The sequence below is a fragment of the Tiliqua scincoides genome, chromosome 10 (genome assembly GCF_035046505.1).
Source record: "Tiliqua scincoides isolate rTilSci1 chromosome 10, rTilSci1.hap2, whole genome shotgun sequence".
Lineage (NCBI taxonomy): Eukaryota > Metazoa > Chordata > Lepidosauria > Squamata > Scincidae > Tiliqua > Tiliqua scincoides.
The window spans coordinates 5,201,995-5,223,476 of NC_089830.1; positions in this window are offsets into that span (position 1 = coordinate 5,201,995).

Sequence of the window (21,482 nt, forward strand, 5' to 3'; positions counted from 1 at the left end):
TGACCAAAATCTTTTTGCAAAGGACTGAAGTATTCTTGTGCTTAATCAGCAAGTAAGAAGTCACCCCCTTAAGCACAACACACCCTGAAACATAATCTTGGGTTACTAATCAAGGAACAATCAATTAGTCAGCAGGAAAGCACAGCAGGATGACTCAGGAGGTCGGCCTGGGATGCAACCAGGAGGGAGTGTTTGCTTTGCATACAGAACAGGCAAGCTTACATTGCTCTGATTCAGAACTTTCTTCTGCTTCCACTCTGATCCCTTCTTCCTTTTCCGGTCCAGAAGAGCAGAGGCTGGCACTGCACCAGATAAGGCAAGGCAGGTTTTGGCATGTCGCCTTAGGTCCCAGGAGGACTTGAGCTGGCCCTACACACACTCCATAAGAAGCCACCATCCATTTCACCACTAGGAGACATGACGCAAGACCCGACAGCCAGGAAAGTTATTATTATTATATTCCATCCACAAATGGTGCTTTCTGTTGCCGAGATGGAGCAATAGCGTGGCTGAAACACATTCAAGGCCGGGTACCCTTGTTAACCTTCATTCTACCACCGCAAGTATGCCTGATCTCGTCTGATCTCGGAAGCTAAGCAGGGTCAGGCCTGGTTAGAACTTGGATGGGAGACCGCCTGGGAATACCGGGTGCTGTAGGCTTATACCATGATCTGGGAAGCTAAGCAGGGTCAGGCCTGGTTAGTACTTGGATGGGAGACCGCCTGGGAATACCGGGTGCTGTAGGCTTATAGCATGATCTCGGAAGCTAAGCAGGGTCAGGCCTGGTTAGTCCTTGGATGGGAGACCGCCTGGGAATACCGGGTGCTGTAGACTTATACCATAGTCTTTCGAGACTGAAGGTTGCCAACCAAGTAGCAAAGGAGGGTGGAAAGGAGGATGAGAGTGGGGGAAAGGAGCAAAAATACAAAGGGTGGGGCATGTATACATAATGGGCCCCTTGGTATCTGTGGAGGATCGGTTCCACGACACTCTGTGAATACAGAAATCCATAAGTGCTATAGAGGTTTGGGAGTCAGACTTAGACCTGGAACATCCAGGTTCAAATCCCTGCTCAGTCATGAAGCTTCCTGGGAGTCCTTTGGCCAGTCACTCTCTCTCAGCCTCACCTACCTCACAGGGTTGTTGAGAGGACAAATGGAGGGGAGCAACTATGTACACCACCCTGAGTTCCTTGGAAGAAGGAGGAGATAAAAATATGAAAAATAAAAATAAATAAAACTGCGCAGCTCTGAGAAACAGAGATACAGACTTTTAGGCAAGTTCCCCATGGGTGATTCACGAGTGTGTGACCTGGCGGTTCCACCATCGTAAGGCAAGTCAGGGCCAATTAGCAAGAGGAAACACAAGAAGTAGTTCATCTGAAGCCTCTGCAAAGGCTTATTCAAAAAATGCCTCTCCATACAGAGGCAGGTCACCCACCGAGTGTGGCAGTCCTTGGGTCAGCTGGTCTGATATTGTCCAAACTTAGCTTTCCAAAATATGCAAAGTTCTGCAGGGCACAGAGTTCCCACACTGGCGCACTTGGCTAAAACGCAGCAGAGGGAACAGCTGGGTTCGGCAGGGACAAGCGCATTAGCTTGATTGCTTAAAACAAAGGGGAAAAGCGCAGTTGGTAAAATTAGTGTCCAAGCGCTCTCCGTTGCCTTTGCGGCTCAAACGTTCTACCAAGATGAGCCAGGCAATTCAGAGGCCATGCAGCTGTTGGGCCAAGCGACTGTGGGATTTCGATGTTAACGCACCAACATGACAACCATGACAACCGTTCACACGTCAAGAGAGACCAGTCCGGATTGCCACTCACCCCTTCATACCCAGTAGCATAGCAATTGTGGGGACAAAATAGTAAGTACTGCAACATGTCATGTTAAGTGCCCCTTCTGCTTACCACTGGCACCGTTCCAGGCAGCTGATGGAAATGCGCAGGACGCACTGTCTGGTTTGGCAAACAGCTACGTATTGCCATCACAGCCTGAAAATGCTTCAATGGCAAGTGGGAGGGGCCACATACAGAGGGTGTTGTAAGCCTGAAGTACTTACTGTTTTGTCCCCTCTAGCTACTCATGTTAGCAACCTTCAGTCTCGAAAGACTCTGGTATCACGCTCTGAAAGGTGGTTCTGGAACAGCGTCTAGTGTGGTTGAAAAGGCCAATTCGGGAGTGACAATCCCTTCCACACTGAGGGCAAGTGCAGTCTGTCCCTGGTCTGTCTCCCTGGCTGTGGGCCTTCCTTCTTTGCCTCTTAGCCTCAGTATGTTGGCCAAGTGTCTCTTCAAACTGGGAAAGGCCATGCTGCACAGCCTGCCTCCAAGCGGGCCGCTCAGAGGCCAGGGTTTCCCACTTGTTGAGGTCCACTCCTAAGGCCTTCAGATCCCTCTTGCAGATGTCCTTGTATCGCAGCTGTGGTCTACCTGTAGGGCGCTTTCCTTGCACGAGTTCTCCATAGAGGAGATCCTTTGGAATCCACCCATCATCCACTCTCACGACATGACCGAGCCAACGCAGGCGTCTCTGTTTCAACAGTGCATATACATGCTGGGGATTCCAGCACGTTCCAGGACTGTGTTGTTTGGAACTTTGTCCTGCCAGGTGATGCCGAGAATGCGGCACTACTAGCTCATACCCCCTATTTATTGTTTAAAAAAAAACAAAACCACACATGCACACAAGTATAGAAGCACTACGCACTCATGACTCGCAATGTGCAGTTTGATCCTAAGTGCACCCAAATAAATATTCCTGTTGCATGCGCCTGGACTGTAAACATACAGTTGCATCCAGGGTGGATGGACCCATCGCTACATCTCTTGCTGCCCAGCTGCATGCTTGCCAATTTGCTCAGACCAGCCACGGTGACCCATGGCCTAGTGACACCCAGATTAGATGACTGCAACACACTCTACATGTGGGGGACAGTTCAGAAACTGCAGCTACTGCCGAATGTGGCTGCCTGTGTGGTTACTGGGGCTTGTCAGTTCAACTTAGTCGGGCAGATACTTTGGCAGCGACACTGGATGCCAGTTTGTTTCTGGGCTGAATTCAAAGTACTAGTTTTGACTTTTAAAGCCCTATATGGTTCGGGACCAGGGTATTTGAGGGACCACCTTCATCCATATACTTCTGCCTGTCCACTCAGGTCATCAGAGGGGGCCCTTCTGACTGTGCCACCACTAGTAAAAGTGAGGGGGTGGCAGCGAGGGTCTTCTTGGTGGTGATGCCTTGTTTATGGAATTCTCTTCCCCTGGAATTGAGAACATCTCCCTCTATGGAGGTCTTTCACCTTCATGAAGGTTTTTAACTGATATTGGGGGCTGGCGCTTTTTAATGATTTATATTTTAATTGCTGTGAACATTTGTTTTTATGTTTTAATAGTTTTTAATATATATTGTATTGATTTTATGCTTTTTACATTGCTAGCTGCCTTGAGTCCCCTTGGTGTGAGAGAAAAGCTGGATAAAAATATTAGAAAGAAAGAAAGAAAGAAAGAAAGAAAGAAAGAAAGAAAGAAAGAAAGAAAGAAAGAAAGAAAGAAAGAAAGAAAGAAAGAAAGAAAGAAAGAAAGAAAGAAAGAAAGAAAGATTTATTATATAAATATAAACTGAGCTCTGGGGTAGATTTATTATATAAATATAAACTGAGCTCTGAGCTCTTATCCCCTGGGGGCTGGGGATAAGAATAGGCCCTCAGTTTGGCTGTACTTGTCACCGGGTAGATGGGACTCGTTAGCCTGGGAAGGCAGCTCATCTGAGAGAAGGAAAACTCTGATCCCAAACCTCCACTGCCTTGTGGCTACATCCAGTTAAGGAAAAGGCTTCAGGAGTCAACCTCGAGGCAAAATCCGGAGCCGGAGTCCCTGAGGCAGTTCATGGCTGAACACAGTCACGTTCTGGCAACTCCTGCGACATCGCTGGAACCAACCGTATTGGCCTCTGCCTTTCCATTGGACCATTTCAGCGACGTGGAGAGGCGGGATTTGCTGCATGGGTAACAGCCTATCCTCCATACCTACTTTACCCAGGCTTTGCGCACTGGAGAGGACATTCTGTTCCAGAGCGTGACACCATAGTCTTCCGAGACTAAAGGATGCCAACACATAAACTGAGCTCAGGGTTTGGGTTGTTTACCTTTAAAGCCCTAAAGATGTAAGATCAGGTTACCCAACATCTCAAACAAGAACTGGCCAGCCTGTGCGACCAGCAAATGAGGTCTTGCTCTCTGGCTTGCTACTGAAAAAAATTCATTTGGCAGGTACCAGAGGCTAGGCCATTTCAATGATGGCACCCAACCTATGGAATTCCCTCATGGAACAATTTTTCTGGCTTCCTCCCTGGTCCTTTTCCAACGATAGGTTGAAGCCTCTTTCATTCTGAAAGGCTCTTGGCTCTGTGGTCTGATACTCTTAAGATATGATGATTAGGCTGTTACTTCTACTTCATCACATAATTGCTTTTTTTTTTTAATCTCTTGCTTTAATCTGATAATTGTAAACCTCTCTGTGGTGTCTTTTGTTTTTTTAAAGAAAAGCATAGATCTTTTTTTCCCAGCCTTCTCCACAACTGAACAAAGCAGGTCAGTCACACCAACAATGACCGGCCTCAGCAGACAGCCTGCAATCGTCATGGCTAAGCAGGGATTGATCTGGGATCAATCGCTAAATGCATTTCAACACAGCGCGCAACGCTTTGATGTACATGCACGTCACTCCATATTAAAGATTCCAGAAATAGCCTCGTTCCGTGGTCAGGCACCGCGGATTTGAACTGCTCTGTTGTGCGTCGCTGTGCGTTGCAAAGGGTTGGAAGCAAAACCAGCAGGCAACCGCAACATGTGGCTTGATTTGCACCCTGAGCCACAGGAGGATAGCATCCCTTTGCACCCTGCCAGGTCACTAGAGAAGCCAGTGCATTACCCCTTGATAGCTGGAGGAGATGGTGCTTTGTTTGCAGTGCACCCAGACTTTGACAGTGATCATGCAAAATAGGGGGAAGGAGCTTTCCCTTATTGTCATGATCCTCCCAGCTATCTTGTAGCATGTGACACCATGCAGTCCCATTGTACAGTAGGGGACTCCAGCCAAATAGGGTGCCCTATCCAAAATCAGCGTGCTTCAAGCCAAGGCCAGATTTGAACCAGAGGTTCTAAACAAGACCCCAACATTCTGGCCTGTCTCAGACAATCCTACAGGGCTTGCTAGATCAGGGTACACCCCATTAGTATACCTTCCCTCCTCCCCACTCCACTTTCCTCCTTCCCTTGTGCACTGGCTGAATTCATAGCTTCTTGTTAAACCACAGGTTTCCTCTAACGTCCAAACCAGGAAACTGTGGTTTCACTGACTCCTGCAAACCAGGATTGCAAACCATGGCGGAAAAGGGGGGGGGGGAGAGAGAATGTACACAGTATGTTGAGGATTCTGCAATCCAAATCAAAGTTGCCAAATGTGCTGGTTGACAGGCTTGCGGGTGACTGGTACATTGCATCACTTCCTGCTTTCCTCAATCACGAAGCAGAAAAAGTCAAGGTAAGAGTCCAGACAGAGATGTGTGTTTTATTCACAGTCACAACTCCCCTGCCCCAGACAAGGTAAATGCTTTAACCAGCACCAGCTCTGCACAGAGACCCAAGTGGACTTCTGTAGAAATCCAGAGACCTGGTATAGAACCAGAGACCTGGTGTATTGTCAACACCATGAGGACGGCATGTATTTTAAAGAGGGGGAGGGCAGTGCGGCAGAAGGGATGTGCAGAGATTCAACCTCCATGTTAATCGAAAGAGTAAAATGCACTCCTGCAAATAGCAAGTACCAGTGACTGCTGAGAAAACATTCCTGGCTTCTGTATTTGGACAGGAGCCAAAGAAATGCCCTTTGGCAAGAGCTGAGAAATAATTCAAACGGAGGGAGCAGGTTTTCCACAGGGCTGCAGAAATATTTAGAATTCCTGGGTGCCAGCAACAGATATTCAATCACTTATGCAAGCAGTGTCAGGTTCTTCCAGCACTGCCCAGTCCTCTGACAGCTGCCAAAGATTTTGGCTGAGGTTAGAAACCTAATCTGGGCTGCACCATTTCGGACTGGCTCACATCACAAAACGCTGCTTTGCTGAAAAATTCGCGCACAGCAGAGACTTGTGTGCCAAGGGAGACGGCTGGAAGAGAATTACAGAGGATTCTTGGGCACAGAGGAGGTCCATCATGCAGGTGACCACCTGCAGGACAAAAAGGTACAGCCCCGCATCTGGGAGAATTAGCCCCCAAAGACACCTCTCTGGCTTGCAGACCTAATCACTGTTCAACTGCAAAGCCACCAATTATGGACGCAGAAGACCACCCCTCCCCGGCACACTGTTCAGACATCTTCGGGTTATTATGGGTCATTTCACACATTTTTCTGTGCAGGGTAAAAATTAATACCACAACCTATAAATCTGCATTTCTATTTTTATGATTCCAATAAGTTTTATATCTTGTTAGATGGGGGGGGGGGGTCTATTAGCCTCTTTGGATTTTTCATATAGAAGAACCCAGTATAAATATATAGAAATAAATCCAATAAGCTTAGGCAAGCATTTCAACAAGGCGGTCTCTAGGTGCGCTATACTGTTGTTCTTACTAGCCTAGCAGGCTGATCAAAGTTTCACAAAGGCACTTGCCCTTTGGAGAGCAACTCTTTTTCTCTGGGGAATCAGCATTGGGGAGAGACCCTGCCTTTCTTCCAAGCCTGGAGAAAAGCACAAGGTGTCCCCCATGTCATGCCACAATTTCATCACTTCCCAGTATCAAGATATTTCCAATAAATCCCGTGCTCCACAGGGAGAGCCGGGTGGGGGGTGGAAAGAGAGAGATTGCGGTGTGAATAGGTTCTGGTTGCCAAAATTTGTGAGTGACTCAAGATTACAGAGTAGCCATGCCACCCTGGGGCAACGTGGCTGTGCACAGACTGCTTTATAGCAAATGGCAGTTTTGCATCCACCCGGAGAGAATCACCAGCACAGAAGGAGCTCGGTCTAAACCAGAGGTCTCCAAACCCTGGCCCGGGGGCCAGATGCAACCCGCAGCAAGCCTCTTTCCGGCCTGTGGCCAACCTCTTGTCCCCTGAAAGCCTCTGGCCCACTCAAATGAACATGACCAGAACTGTGCTCTGATTGTGTCTGGAGGGTGTTCTGAGGGCCAGAGAGGTGGAATGAATGAGCCTATTCATTCATTCATTCATTCACTCACTCACTCACTCATCTACGTTCCATCTCTAATTTATTTAAATTTTATATTTAAATTTTTTTCAGCCCTCAACATCCCTGATCTTGTCTGATCTTGGAAGCTAAGCAAGGTCAGGCCTGGTTAGTACTTGGATGGGAGACCGCCTGGGAATACCAGGTGCTGTAGGCTTATACCATGATCTCGGAAGCTAAGCAGGGTCAGGCCTGGTTAGTACTTGGATGGGAGACCACCTGGGAATACCGGGTGCTGTAGGCTTATACCATGATCTCGGAAGCTAAGCAGGGTCAGGCCTGGTTAGTACTTGGATGGGAGACCGCCTGGGAATACCGGTGCTGTAGGCTTATACCATGATCTCGGAAGCTAAGCAGCGTCAGGCCTGGTTAGTACTTGGATGGGAGACCGCCTGGGAATACCGGGTGCTGTAGGCTTATACCATGATCTGGGAAGCTAAGCAGGGTCAGGCCTGGTTAGTTCTTGGATGGGAGACCGCCTGGGAATACCAGGTGCTGTAGGCTTATACCATGATCTCGGAAGCTAAGCAGGGTCAGGCCTGGTTAGTACTTGGATGGGAGACCGCCTGGGAATACCGAGTGCTGTAGGCTTCTACCATAGTCTTTCGAGACTGAAGGTTGCCAACCATTCAACACCACGCCAGATATTTGATGTGGCCCTCTGTTCAAAAAGTTTGGAGACCCCTGGTCTATACAATGGCACTAAATCAGGTTTTATAGCCCAGATCGGCAAGGCTCCAAGCAGCTTTCAGAAACACTTGCAGACTCCTTCCAACACAAAGTCAACAATTTTGTCTCAGCATGGTGGAGGACGGCCAAGCAAGCGAAAGCATTGGGTCACCAAACTGCTGTGCTGTCAGAGGCACTGACGGTGCTAGGGGGTGCTGCACTGGGTGACATGCACGGGGGGGGTGACACCACTACTCACTAAAAATTTTAAAATCTTGACATTTTTGAATACCACCATCAGGTTATAAATCAATGCATACTTTCACGCAGAATGCAATGAAACAAAGTGCACTGAAATATCTCTCTTCTATCAAAATTTATAGCCAAAAAACCAGCGGGGGTGGGGCGATGGTACATCACCACGCCCACTGCCCTGCCTACTGCATGGAAGGAGGTCTATCAGAGTGGTGACATGCTGGCCTCCCGCACCAGGTGACAGAAACCCTAGTGATGCCACTGGAAGGAGGGCTTCCAAACTCTGTAAATCAGGAACATTTGAATGCCTAACGCTCTATGCATCTGTCATGTGTGTGCCCCCCCAAGGGCTTTAATGCAAGTGAGGCCACGGGACATTGACTGAAAGGATCCGAGGAGCCAAGAGGCAGCAGTCCCTCCTTCTGCTCTCTGTTTTGACAATTACCGAGGCTCTGCAAAGCCACTTAACCTTTGCGCCTCCCTTGCCCTTCAACGGCAAACCCAGCAAGAAATGTAGAGAGAGAGAGAGAGAGAGAGAGAGAGAGAGAGAGAGAGAGAGAGAGAGTCATCTGAAGAAGCAGCATTCTGGCAACAGTGCAGAACAACTGACACCCTCATTACATTTGGACAGCAAGGACCAAGGGGCCAGGGGGTCCAAGCCCCACACTGTCACAGATCCAGCCTGTTTCAATTCCCTCCCTTGGCCCTGAACACAAGACTGGCTGAGCTGACAGTGTGGCTCTGGAAACCGACAGCCCTTAAAGCATTAGCAATTCTACAAGGACAAAAAAAAAAGCCTGCTTTGTACCAGGAACAAACAACGTCACATCTATACAATCGTCCATTCAACGTCTTCTTCAGATGCAACTATTTGCTGAAGCTGCTTTGCCAACCCCTCCCCTTCCTTCCCTGTTTGGTGTCCCCAGTATCAAAATGGAAGCATTCACAAGTGCTAATCCAAGGTGATCATCCCCCCCCCCCCCCACACGCACACTGTGTGTGAGGAAGGAAGGAAGCTGGAGGAAGACAGCATGGAAGCTTGCGTCGGCCTCCGAGGCCGGCACTTCTCTGAGCGCTGGCCTGGCTTCTTCCTGGGGAGGTGCAAATGTGCCTTATGGCATGTTTGCAACCCTCCCGGGCCAGCACAAGGGACTGGATTGCACCCTAAATCATACATATTTATACCCAAGTACTGGTTTTGAGCCAATTGCAGAGATCAAATTTTGTCATTATTAGACGAAAGAAGAATCGAACTTGAAACCCAAATGGGTCAGCAAGTCATGCTGGCAAGCAACTTCACAGCCCTGGCTGCTGGATTTCAGCCACAACACAATCACACAAGCTACTGCACTGTGCAGGGACTCACAAAGGTGTTCTCTCCAAGGTTCCTTCTTTGCAGAGAAAAGCAGTCTTTCGCAAGTCCAATTTTAAAAGGTTATATTTTGCATTAAGGTCAGGTTTCATTTTAGTTATATTAAAGAGAGAGACGATAGCTGACACTTCAAAAATCCGCTCCGCTCCACACAGCCGAAATATAAGCCAGCAATTCAAGAAGTCAATGGGCAATATGATAAGTATGTTATACTGGAAGGGCAAGGACACCAGCAAGGCACACACGCCTCTGAACCCTGTCTGCTGACTGAAGAGTGGCCGGGGAAGAACTGCACGTCCACCACAAAGGCAGAATGTGAGTTTGGTTATCCTGATACAGCCACAGTTGACGCATCCTACAATATGATTCCACGTTGGGATATGAGAATGCAAATGAGAAGTTGAATGGAAAGAGAGTCAAGCACCCCAAGCCCGATCAGGGACTTGTGACCCCATCTGTTTCGGAGCCGGGCTTACGTGATCCTTTCAAACAAAGGCTGGACTGTTGGCTGTGGTGGGAAGCGATTCAGAATTCCAGAGAAGCACAATGACCTGATCCACTCAGGGCAGCCAGCAAGGAAATGGAGATGCAACACCCAGCCTGCCTTGTTCTGGCAGAGGAGGGGGGGAGACAGAAACGTGGGCACCCACCCAAGACGAAAGCCTTCATCTTAAAGCACCAACAGAGTCCCATGTTTCATGTTTTCACAACACCCAAGGAGTTAGTGTGCTTTTAAGTTCATCAAAATGCTGCACCGGGATGAATGTTAGGCAAATATTATACACTGCTTTTCAAACAAAAAAAGTTCACAAAGTGGTTTGCAGACAAAGGGCCCAATCCTATCCAATTTTTCCAGTGCTGGTGTACCCATGCCAATGGGTCATGCACAGCATCCTGTGGTGGGTCACAGAGGCCTCCTCAAGATAGGGGAACATGTGTTCCCTTACCATGGGGCTGCATTGTGGCTACACCAGAGCAGGAAAGTTGGATAGGATAGGGCCCAAAATCAAATAACTCAATGACGCCCTGCCCCCAAAGGGCTCACAATCTAAAAAGATGCAGAAGAACACCAGGAAACAGCCACTAGAAAAGACACTGGACTGAGGAGATGAGGGACAGTCACTCAGTAGCATAGCTAGAGGGGGGGCAAAACGGTAAGTACTGCAGGCGTGCCATGTAAGTGGCCCCTCCCACTTGCTGTTGGAGCCATTTTGGGCAGCAACAGTAATACATAAGATACCGTTTGGTTCGGAGAGCGCCGTCGCTGCCCGGACTGGCTCCGATGGCGAGTGAGAGGGGCTGCTTAAACAGCATGTTGCAGTGTCTGCAGTAACTAACCATTCCCTTCCCCCACTATGCTACTGCCCTGCTAAGTATAAGAGGAGCACTTATACCACTTGAAAAAGTGCCTTTTTGTCCAGTTAGCAAGGAGGGGGGAGCAGAGTACAATCCGTACAATCCGGCTCGTCCTCTTAGGTCATCAGTGAAGGCCTTTTTACAAGTGCCGCCGCCTAAGGAGGTACGTGGGGCGGCGGCAAGAAATAGGGCCTTCTCAGTAGTGGCACCAACGTTATGGAACTGCCTTCCCCTTGACTTAAGAATGGCTCCCTCTCTTAAAACTTTTCAGCGAGGCCTGAAGACCTTGCTGTTTAAACGAGCCTTCTGACTTCATGGCCTTTTTAACATCTTTTATACATCTTTTAGTATTTTTTACAGGCCTGATTCCTTTAGGATCTGCTGCTCTATGCTCTTTTTTACCTGACTTTTTATCTGACTACTGTTTTTATGATATCTGTCAATGTGTTAATATGCTTTTATCTGTTTGTTAAATTACGTTTTAATTTGTTTTTAACCTGTTGTAAGCTGCCTTGGGTCCCTTTGGGGAGAAGGGCGGGGTATAAATAAAGTTATTATTATTTATAATGATACATGATGCTTGGCAAGATGCAGCCTTTCCCCTTTTCCCTGCCTGCAATCTTGTTGTCAAAATATACTGGAGGCAATCTTACACAGGCTTAAATGGGTTTGGCTGTGCTCGGTGCAAGACCACAGCAAAGGCTACAAGGATAGAGAAGCACAATCACTGCCTCCTTGAGAGAGAGAGAGAGAGAGAGAGAGAGAGAGAGAGAGAGAGAGAGAGAGAGAGAGAGAGAGAAAGAAAGAAAGAAAGAAAACCCAGAAGCGACTGGCTCAACAACATAGAATCTTGTTTTGCATTTGTTCTGTGCTGTTGCAACATGCAAAGCACCTCCCAAATCTTATCTTTATGTTATTCATACAACAACCCTACAGGTAGGTAAGTTGGGTCCTCCTTATCTGTGGGCATCTGTAGATTTGAGCACCTGCAGAGGACTTTAGAGGGCCTCCTGGATGTAACCAGAAGCCATTTCTGGTTTGCGATGGCCACTTCTGGTTGCATATGGGAAGCCACCATAGGGTTCCAAGCCTCAGAACACACACACACACACACCCTGGACATGACCGGAAGTTGCTGACATGAACCATGTCACTTCCAGTTGCATCCAGGAGGCCGTCTGAGGAGGGTGGGAAGCTGGTGCAGCCTCTGGAGGGCCTGGCGCAACCTCTAGGTAAGTTATCATGGTCGGCAACCTTCAGTCTCGAAAGACTATGGTATAAGCCTACAGCACCAGGCGGTCTCCCATCCAAGTACTAACCAGGCTTGACTCTGCTTAGCTTCCAAGATCAGACGAGATCAGGCACGTGCAGGGTAACAGTTGCTGTAAGTTATCATGTAAGTTATCATGACACCACCACCTCCCCCCTGCCACGGATTACAGCATCCCTGGATGCTGACATCCATGGGGGATTGTGGAACCAATCCCATGTGGATACAGAGAGTCCACTGTATTTCCATATTGCAGCTGGAGAAGACTGGCTGAGGAGGAGTGGCTTACTAGCAGATCTCATAGCAATCTTACTAGCAGTCTCATAGCAGAGGTGAAATTCACACCAGGGAAGTCCTGATTTGCTGTTCAGTCTCCCGGCACTAACTCAAAACTCTCCCTGCGGTTGTTGTCTTTTTCGGCACGGGGAATGTTGCTTAACATCCTGTCAAACGCAAGAGTTCCTTTAAATCTGAAAGCCTGCTGTCTGCTTTGGGACATTTGGGCTGATCTTAGTAAAAGGTTTTACGCTATTGTTGGGATATACTTTTTGGGGCGGGACACACACGACTAAAACCATGTTTGCCATCTTTAATCTCAATTGCATAATCTTGATTGCATAGCCATAGAGATACTGAAGCTGCCCCCCACCCCATGCATGTTGAAAGAAAAAAATAAACTACTGTGCTAGAGAGATCTTGAGCACATCAATACTAAAACAGAATTATAATTCCCAACCCCCCCCTCCCCCCGAGCACTGAGACTTCTTAAGCTTTTCCAAAGAAATTACAATTCCTGAGCAAGGCTGGCCAAAGACCTGCACTTGGCCTTACTGACACACCAGCCCCAAAGCTAGTTTTCAGTGCACAAGGAAAACCACAAAATCAGCATATTGCCTAAATGGGCTTATGCAGCCTTCTTATATCAATGGAAGGAACCCCTATTGTTTTCTTCTTCATAGACCAGTGATTTTCCATGTTTTTCCCTTCATAGCACATTGGACTCTGTGGTCTTCCCTATGGTCTTCACCTCTTATGATGTCACTTCTGGCTTCTAGGAGATGCTTCTGGGTTCTGTGGCTATTTCTAGAGCAACTGTCTGTAGGAACTAAAGAGGCGACTTTAGTTTGTAAGAGGCGACTAAACAGCCACCGGGCAGATGGGACTCGTTAGCCTGGGAAGGCAGCTCATCTGAGAGAAGGAAAACTCTGATCCCAAACCTCCACTGCCTTGTGGCTACATCCAGTTATGGAAAAGGCTTCAGGAGTCAACCTCGAGGCAAAATCCGGAGCCGGAGTCCCTGAGGCAGTTCATGGCTGAACACAGTCACGTTCTGGCAACTCCTGCGACGCCGCTGGAACCAACCGTATTGGCCTCTGCCTTTCCATTGGACCATTCTAGCAACGTGGAGAGGGGGGGGATTTGCTGCATGGGTAACAGTCTATCCTCCATATCTACTTTACCCAGGCTTCGCGCACTGGAGAAGGCACTGTTCCAGAACCACTATTCAGAGCGCGATACCATAGTCTTCCGAGACTGAAGAATGCCAACAACATGTCTGTAGGAACAAATTGTCTGGCTCTGGTCAGCGGAGGAAGAGGGACAGAATCTTCAAGGGCAACTATCCGCAGCAACAAATTGTCTGTCCCTCTTTCTCCGCTGGTGGTGGTGAAGGAGGGACAGACAAATCAATACTACAGACAGTTGCTCTAGAAACAGAGCTGCAGAGCCCAGAAGAGTTTTTCAGCTATTTTCTACCGCTGTGCTCCAAACTCCTGCAACACACCTGCGGACCTTCTGTGGCACACCAATGTACTGCAGCTCACTGATTGCAAATGACTATCTTAGGGCACAATCCTAACCAACTTTCCAGCACTGGCATAGGTGTGCCCATGGGGCATGCGCTGCATCCTGCAGTTGGGGGCCAGTTACGGAGGCCTCCTCAAGGTATGGCAATGTTTGTTCCCCTACCTCGAAGTTGCATTGCTATTATGTCAGTGCAGCCAAATGGGTTAGGATTGCACCCTCGGACTCACAGCATGGTCCTCCTGTTTCAGAAGCACAATTATACTCACAGTGTTGAATCCCATTGGACACAAAGGGGCAGAATATCCTTCTTCCTGCAGTCCGTTCGCACGCATGCAGAAAACACAGGACCAGCACACCGCCAGCTACCCACACATCAATCTCGGTTGTGATCACCAAGGCCTAGTCTATTTGTTTGCTTAAAATATTCCTTCCCAATGCTCAGTCTGTGACGCCAAAGGCAAACTGATGGCACATTTAATAAAAATATCACATCAAATCTTTAAGCAGATTTTACAAACACACACCACGAAAGTAATAAAGAGAGACTGAGTCAGCAACAGGCCCCAAACTAAAATTCAAATTCCATGAAAAGTCAGAGGAAAGAATCAGTTTTCGGCTGCTGCTGAATCACAACAAGAGGGCCCTTGAAGAAGGCCTGTGAGAGGTGAGGAGCCACAAGGATGGAGAAGGTGATGCATGCAGGAAAATGAAATGGATGAATCCTGAAGTGGTAGGTGGGCTGCCCTAGAGGACGCTGGCAAAATTCTCCCAAGTCAAACTCGGAAAGGAATTTCAATGGCTCACGAAAGCTTGTCTCAATCAAGAGGAAAACATAAGAGGTTTGCCCTTGCTGACTTGGATTAAAAGCCAACCAGAAAGAACAGCTCAGGGGTGTCAATGATGTCACTTTCTGCTTTATGATGTCATTTCTGGACCTCTGACCATGAATGCTAACTTCGGCCCTCTGTAGGAAACGAGTTTGACAGCCCTGGAAGAGCTGGTTGCCTCACTCCTAGTTACATTCAGGCTGCAAAGAGGAGCTTGCAGGACATCAGTGCAGGGAATAGTAACATCCATCCAAAATACAGAGGATTTAAATGTGGGGAAATGTAGAGGGAGACCCTCTTTAGCTCAGTCCTGGAAAGCTTCTGTGAAGACCAGGACTGACAGGGGATCTGCGGGACATTCTCCACTTATGGCCCCAATCCAAGGCACACAACAAAAGCAGCCAAGGCAGAGAGACAAAATGGCACCCCCTTCTTCTTAATGACATAGGGCACAACCCACCGGAAAATTACGGGTAAAACCCCAAAGAAGCAATGGCTTTGCTCTTGACCAGGGCCTGTTCATCTCACCACCCAAGGGTATCCAAGGGACCGAACCCCTTCACCAGCCCACCTGAGGTAGTTCTGGCCACCTCTTGTTGTCCAACTTGACATCACTGCTCACTAACTCAAACTCACAAGGGCCATGAGAGAGGAAGGAAAAGATGGCCAGAAACTCCGAGTGGAAATCTGCAATTTCATGTTGCAAGTTAACTCATTTCTGCCCAATCCATAGGTGTACACATTTGATCCCTGTTGCGTATATGCAACGTTGGGCAGAAATGGCTTAAGGCAACTTGGAGAGGTGAGCATGAAGGCCTCTTATCTTGTGTCTCTCTCTTCTCCCTCCGCCCACACACCGAAGCAGCTTTTGGGGCTCTCATGGACAAATGGAGATAGGCCTTCCCTCAAAGGTCAACATGCAATCATTCTGCATCATCACCAAGGCTGTGAACATTGACTCAACAGAGGTCTTTGTTTCTATGGACAGTCAAGGCCTGCTTTGGTGAACCTCATTGTGAGTTCTGCATTAGGTTACTCATGTGCTTAAGAGGCTATTTGATAAAGACTTAAAGACTTGATAAAGTTTTGAAAAGAAGGTTTTTCAAATAGGGGTCCCAGATTCTTTCTTCGGGCTTTGTTTCCAAACCATACCTTTGAAAAACTGCCATAACACACACAACCCAAATCACTTTTAAACCACTCTGACACCATGTTTCACCCTTGAAGGCACCTCTGGAAAGAAGGAAGACTTACAATACCATTGTGTTTTTGGTCAACTGGCAATTCGAGGTAGACCTTTCTAAGGAGGCCTGGGCAGTTGCTTTGGAAACTTACTCACCTTTCCTAGCTCGCCATTTACGGTTGCTGTAAGGGGACCTCTACGTCCCTGATGCGCATGCACAGCTTCCATTTCATGTCTAGGGGTCAATAGGGTTGCTTCCTGTTTTATTCAGGGACTATGGGGGCAGGAAGAGACCTTTGCTTACCTCTGGGGTCCCTCAAATGCCCTCTGAAACGAGACAAAGTTATCTGTTCTCCAAAGTCAGGGCACGTCACCCAGTGTGACCCACACTCCCGACCCCACTAGCGACACCACTGTGCAAAGGCAAACACCCACCCTTCAACTAAATGCCAGATGAAACAAGTATGTTTTGAGCCCCCATCAAAAAGCCATGAGAGGTTCTTAATTCCAGGCCAAGCACAAGAGTATATCATAAACTAAGAGGATTGGTGTGCAAGTCTGCCAAGATTTTGGACTGACAATCAGCCTGAAGAAAACACAGGTCATGGTTCAGGATGTGGACTCACCTCCCTGCATTACAATCTCTGAGCATGAACTGGAGGTTGTCCATGACTTTGTGTACCTTGGCTCAACGATCTCCGACACTCATTCTCTCGATGCCGAGCTAAACAGGCGCATCGGTAAAGCAGCTACCACGTTTTCCAGACTCACAAAGAGAGTCTGGTCCAACAAGAAGCTGACGGAACATACCAAGATCCAGGTCTACAGAGCTTGCGTCCTGAGTACACTTCTGTACTGCAGCGAGTCATGGACTCTTCGCCCACAACAGGAGAGGAAACTGAGCGCTTTCCACATGCGCTGCCTCCGACGCATCCTCGGCATCACCTGGCAGGACAAAGTTCCAAACAACACAGTCCTGGAACGTGCTGGAATCCCTAGCATGTATTCACTGCTGAAACAGAGACGCCTGCGTTGGCTTGGTCATGTCGTGAGAATGGATGATGGCCGGATCCCAAAGGATCTCCTCTATGGAGAACTCGTGCAAGGAAAGCGCCCTACAGGTAGACCACAGCTGCGATACAAGGACATCTGCAAGAGGGATCTGAAGGCCTTAGGGATGGACCTCAACAAGTGGGAAACCCTGGCCTCTGAGCGGCCTGCTTGGAGGCAGGCTGTGCAGCATGGCCTTTCCCAGTTTGAAGAGACACTTTGCCAACAGTCTGAGGCTAAGAGGCAAAGAAGGAAGGCCCATAGCCAGGGAGACAGACCAGGGACAGACTGCACTTGCTCCTGGTGTGGAAGGGATTGTCACTCCCGGATTGGCCTTTTCAGCCACACTAGACGCTGTGCCAGAACCACCTTTCAGAGCGCGATACCATAGTCTTTCGAGACTGAAGGCTGCCAATACAATGGTGTGCAAGTATAAACCCGCAGAGATCTGAAGAGGATTTTTCTTGTCCGGACCACCAAAAGACTGTCTATTAGCATTCAATCCTTGAGGGTCCCTGATCTACACATACACATTTTATGGCATTCCTACTTAAGATTCCTTTGCTAAGTGCTGACACAGCACTCCAGCTTGCAATGCAAGCCTCCTAAATCCTTTACAAGGTCCACAGAGAACAGCCTTGGCCAACCCTGAGACAAACCTTTCGATCTTATCTACTTGTAACAACGAGTTCCAGGTAAGCTCCATGGGAATTTTTTTTTTTTACAAAAGAATAACTGGCAAGTGAATACATTAACACACACCCCTGATTTTTCTAACCGATTAGAAAGGCACTGATATGTTATAATCAGGGGTGAATTCAGTATTCATGTTTGGGGGGAAGGGCCATGAACACTACCAGCTCCAGAGCCCAGGTCAACCAGGGAGGAAGACCTGGGCTCCAGGTTGATCTTGATGGCCTCCGTGGCCAAGACTTGCTGGGTGAGTAGACCTGGGCTTCCACCTGGCTTTGGAGCCCAGATCTACCAGTTAGGTAGACATGGGCTCCCATTCCAGCCAATCTTGCCAGTGCCCACCCAGTGGGCATTCCCCTTGCACCTGATTTTGCTCCCCAGCCGGGTGGGTGCCCTTCTATGCCTTGGATTCGCCCCAGTTATAATGCACTTGACGTTTTTCCCTGCCCCCCAAAACCCTTATAATTGTCACTTTGATCTGGCTACATAACTCACTCCCCAAAGCAAAGAGCACCTCATCCTACCCTAGTCTACGGGTTTCTTGCAGCATGTGGGAGGGGCACCTCTACATTGGAGAGGACCCTACTGAAGATGCTGCAGGCATTCCACTATAGGACGTTACTGGGGTCTGTAGCCAGGAATTTTGAGTGGAGAAGACCTAAGGGGGTAGGGAATCATTGCAGAACAGAAGGAAAAGCATGCACAAAGATAGTCTGCAATTTCAAAGGCAGTTTATTGAGCTGGGTGGAATACGGTGTAGGAGATCCTTCCCCTCAGGTAAGGAGATGAGAGGACCCATAGCCATCTGACCCTCCTTCTCCCAGCGGACTTCCTTGCTGGGTGTCTGGTCCAGTATCCCACTATCAGCTACTGGTTCTCCACCTCAGCCTCCCATCTATTGCCCCTAAAATAGACAGGATGCACACACACCTATTGTCTGCCTCTCACGATAACCCTAGACTCACAAAGAGAGTCTGGTCCAACAAGAAGCTGACGGAACATACCAAGATCCAGGTCTACAGAGCTTGCGTCCTGAGTACACTTCTGTACTGCAGCGAGTCATGGACTCTTCGCTCACAACAGGAGAGGAAACTGAACGCTTTCCACATGCGCTGCCTCCGACGCATTCTCGGCATCACCTGGCAGGACAAAGTTCCAAACAACACAGTCCTGGAATGAGATGGAATCCCTAGCATGTATGCACTGCTGAAACAGAGACGCCTGCGTTGGCTCGGTCATGTCGTGAGAATGGATGATGGCCGGATCCCAGAGGATCTCCTCTATGGAGAACTCGTGCAAGGAAAGCGCCCTACAGGTAGACCACAGCTGCGATACAAGGACATCTGCAAGAGGGATCTGAAGGCCTTAGGAGTGGACCTCAACAGGTGGGAAACCCTGGCCTCTGAGTGGCCCGCTTGGAGACAGGCTGTGCAGCATGGCCTTTCCCAGTTTGAAGAGACACTTGGCCAACAGTCTGAGGCTAAGAGGCAAAGAAGGAAGGCCCACAGCCAGGGAGACAGACCAGGGACAGACTGCACTTGCTCCCAGTGTGGAAGGGACTGTCACTCCTGGATTGGCCTTTTCAGCCACAGTAGACGCTGTTCTAGAACCACCTTTCAGAGCGCGATACCATAGTCTTTCGAGACTGAAGGTTGCCAACAAGGAAGGACGGTAACTCCCCCCCACCCATGCCAGCTACACTAACCCAGTGAAAGAACAGGCCAGCATTCCTGTTGGGAAGGCAATGTGGCCTGTGCTCTTCTTCGCTGGACGTGTCCACTCTCGTTTCTGCCCAGTCCTCCCCTCTCTACCCCCTGCTTGTGGATTTGCGGTGGCAGGCAGTACTGCAGGCCCCCAACAAGGCACTACACAACAGTGGCTGCAATTCTTCCTTTGTATGTCCATAAGGAAGAGGCCTAGTCAAGACTAATAGCGCAGTCCTATACAGGCTTATGTGGAAGTCAGCCTCACTGCGCACAGAGTGCTTGCTCCCAGACACATGTGTACCAGACCGCAGCCTTTTAAAGGAAAGGCTGGCCGTAAGAGACTGCTTGGGTATTCTAGGAATAAGACCTTCCAGAACCGTCACAGCTCTGTGAACCTTTGGTCCACTCAGAAAGTTTCCAAACACATCATAAAGGTGTGTAGTTGAAGATTATGGCCACTGTTTGACATTTGCGACAACACATCACCTTTATGACTGTAACCACACATTAGTGCAATGCGTTGCGCAAAAGGGGGGGTGGTGGAGGAAGGGATGAGCATGTCTTGGGTTCACAGCAGCTGTTGCATGAATCAGATTTGGAAGGGGACGCTGGCAGGGCTCCACCACCTATTGCATGGGTGCATTTAAACAGCCAAGACAACATAGCCTATGTCCATATAAGCCAAGTCAATACAATATGTCCATACAAGTCAATATACGTACTTCCGAGGACGAGGAAAAAGGGTAGTTGTTGCAGGGATGGTTACAGACAATTTACCTGACCACTGACTACCACCTCCCAACACATTAAGCACTAAATGCAAACAGTGCAGCCAAAATCTTAGCAGTTGTTGATAAAGAAGGTCACAGGACAGAGCTCTTTCCCACAAAAGCAGTGTTGCTCACTAAGCACTGTGCATTTCTGACACAGTTTTAAAATATTTTGCATTTTAAAAATCAGATGATGAATTAAGTGTAACTCAAGCCATGTGGCATATGAAAAAAAGACAATGCAATATTTTTCAGGCACTCCGAGTCTTCAACATACGTACTGGTTCGGTTCCAGAACGTTCCTACCTCTAAACAGCTGGCTGTTGCCAGCCCAGAGCTATCACTCCTGCATGAAAGTGCCACAAAGGATGGACTGCATCTGCACAAATGCACTGATACAGACGTCTGTATTTGAAGTGTCCGTAATGAGGATGTACACAAATATTTCTCACTACTAATTTTCTAGGTTTCCATGTTTACCAATCAAAGGGGCACCTCTGCATGCAATATACTAAGGCTGCTTTTGTATGCATACTTACCTGGGAGTAAGCTCCATAGTAGTCTTTGCTTCTGAAATATGCACAAAATTGTGCTATGAAGCATTAAAATACATATGTACTAGGTCAGTGGTTCTCAAGACTATGAGCTGTGGCTCCCTGGGGAGCTGCAGAAACCAGTCAGGGAAGCCTTGGAATCCTCACAAAAAAACCAGCAACCTATACAATGTATAAGATTGCAGCCCTAATGGGGAGCCACGGCCAATGGCCCAGCAGATCAAGGGAGCCACCAGTTGAAAATGTTTGGGAAACCACTGCACTTTTGCAAACTGTATCATGCAATTGTGTGCATGATACAATTTGGGGCTGGCGTGACCAGTTATCACAATGGGTTAAGAAAGGTTGTGAGTGCACAATACTTTAAGGGCAGTCCCTCTGGCCACATATTGATAAGGTCTCTGTGTCCTGTCTACAAACTGGCATCAAAAATTGTTCCCTGGCAACAGAGAGGGACTGAAAGAACAGATGAGAGACTCAGGTTAGCAGAGCTGCTTACAGAAAACAGACCTCCTTCCAAGAGTTGGCTTGTACCATTTAGAAAATCAGCCCCTGAGATTTAAAATCTAATTTTAGTGCTGTTCACTTGAGCATCACGAGCTGCGCGAAAGAGAGATGGACACAATTTCCATTTTCAAATCCTTGAGAAACACATATAAAAATAAAAAAAGCTAATTTCTTCAAAGCTTTTTTTTGTAATTGCCCACGTGGAAGTTTGCAATTGCTG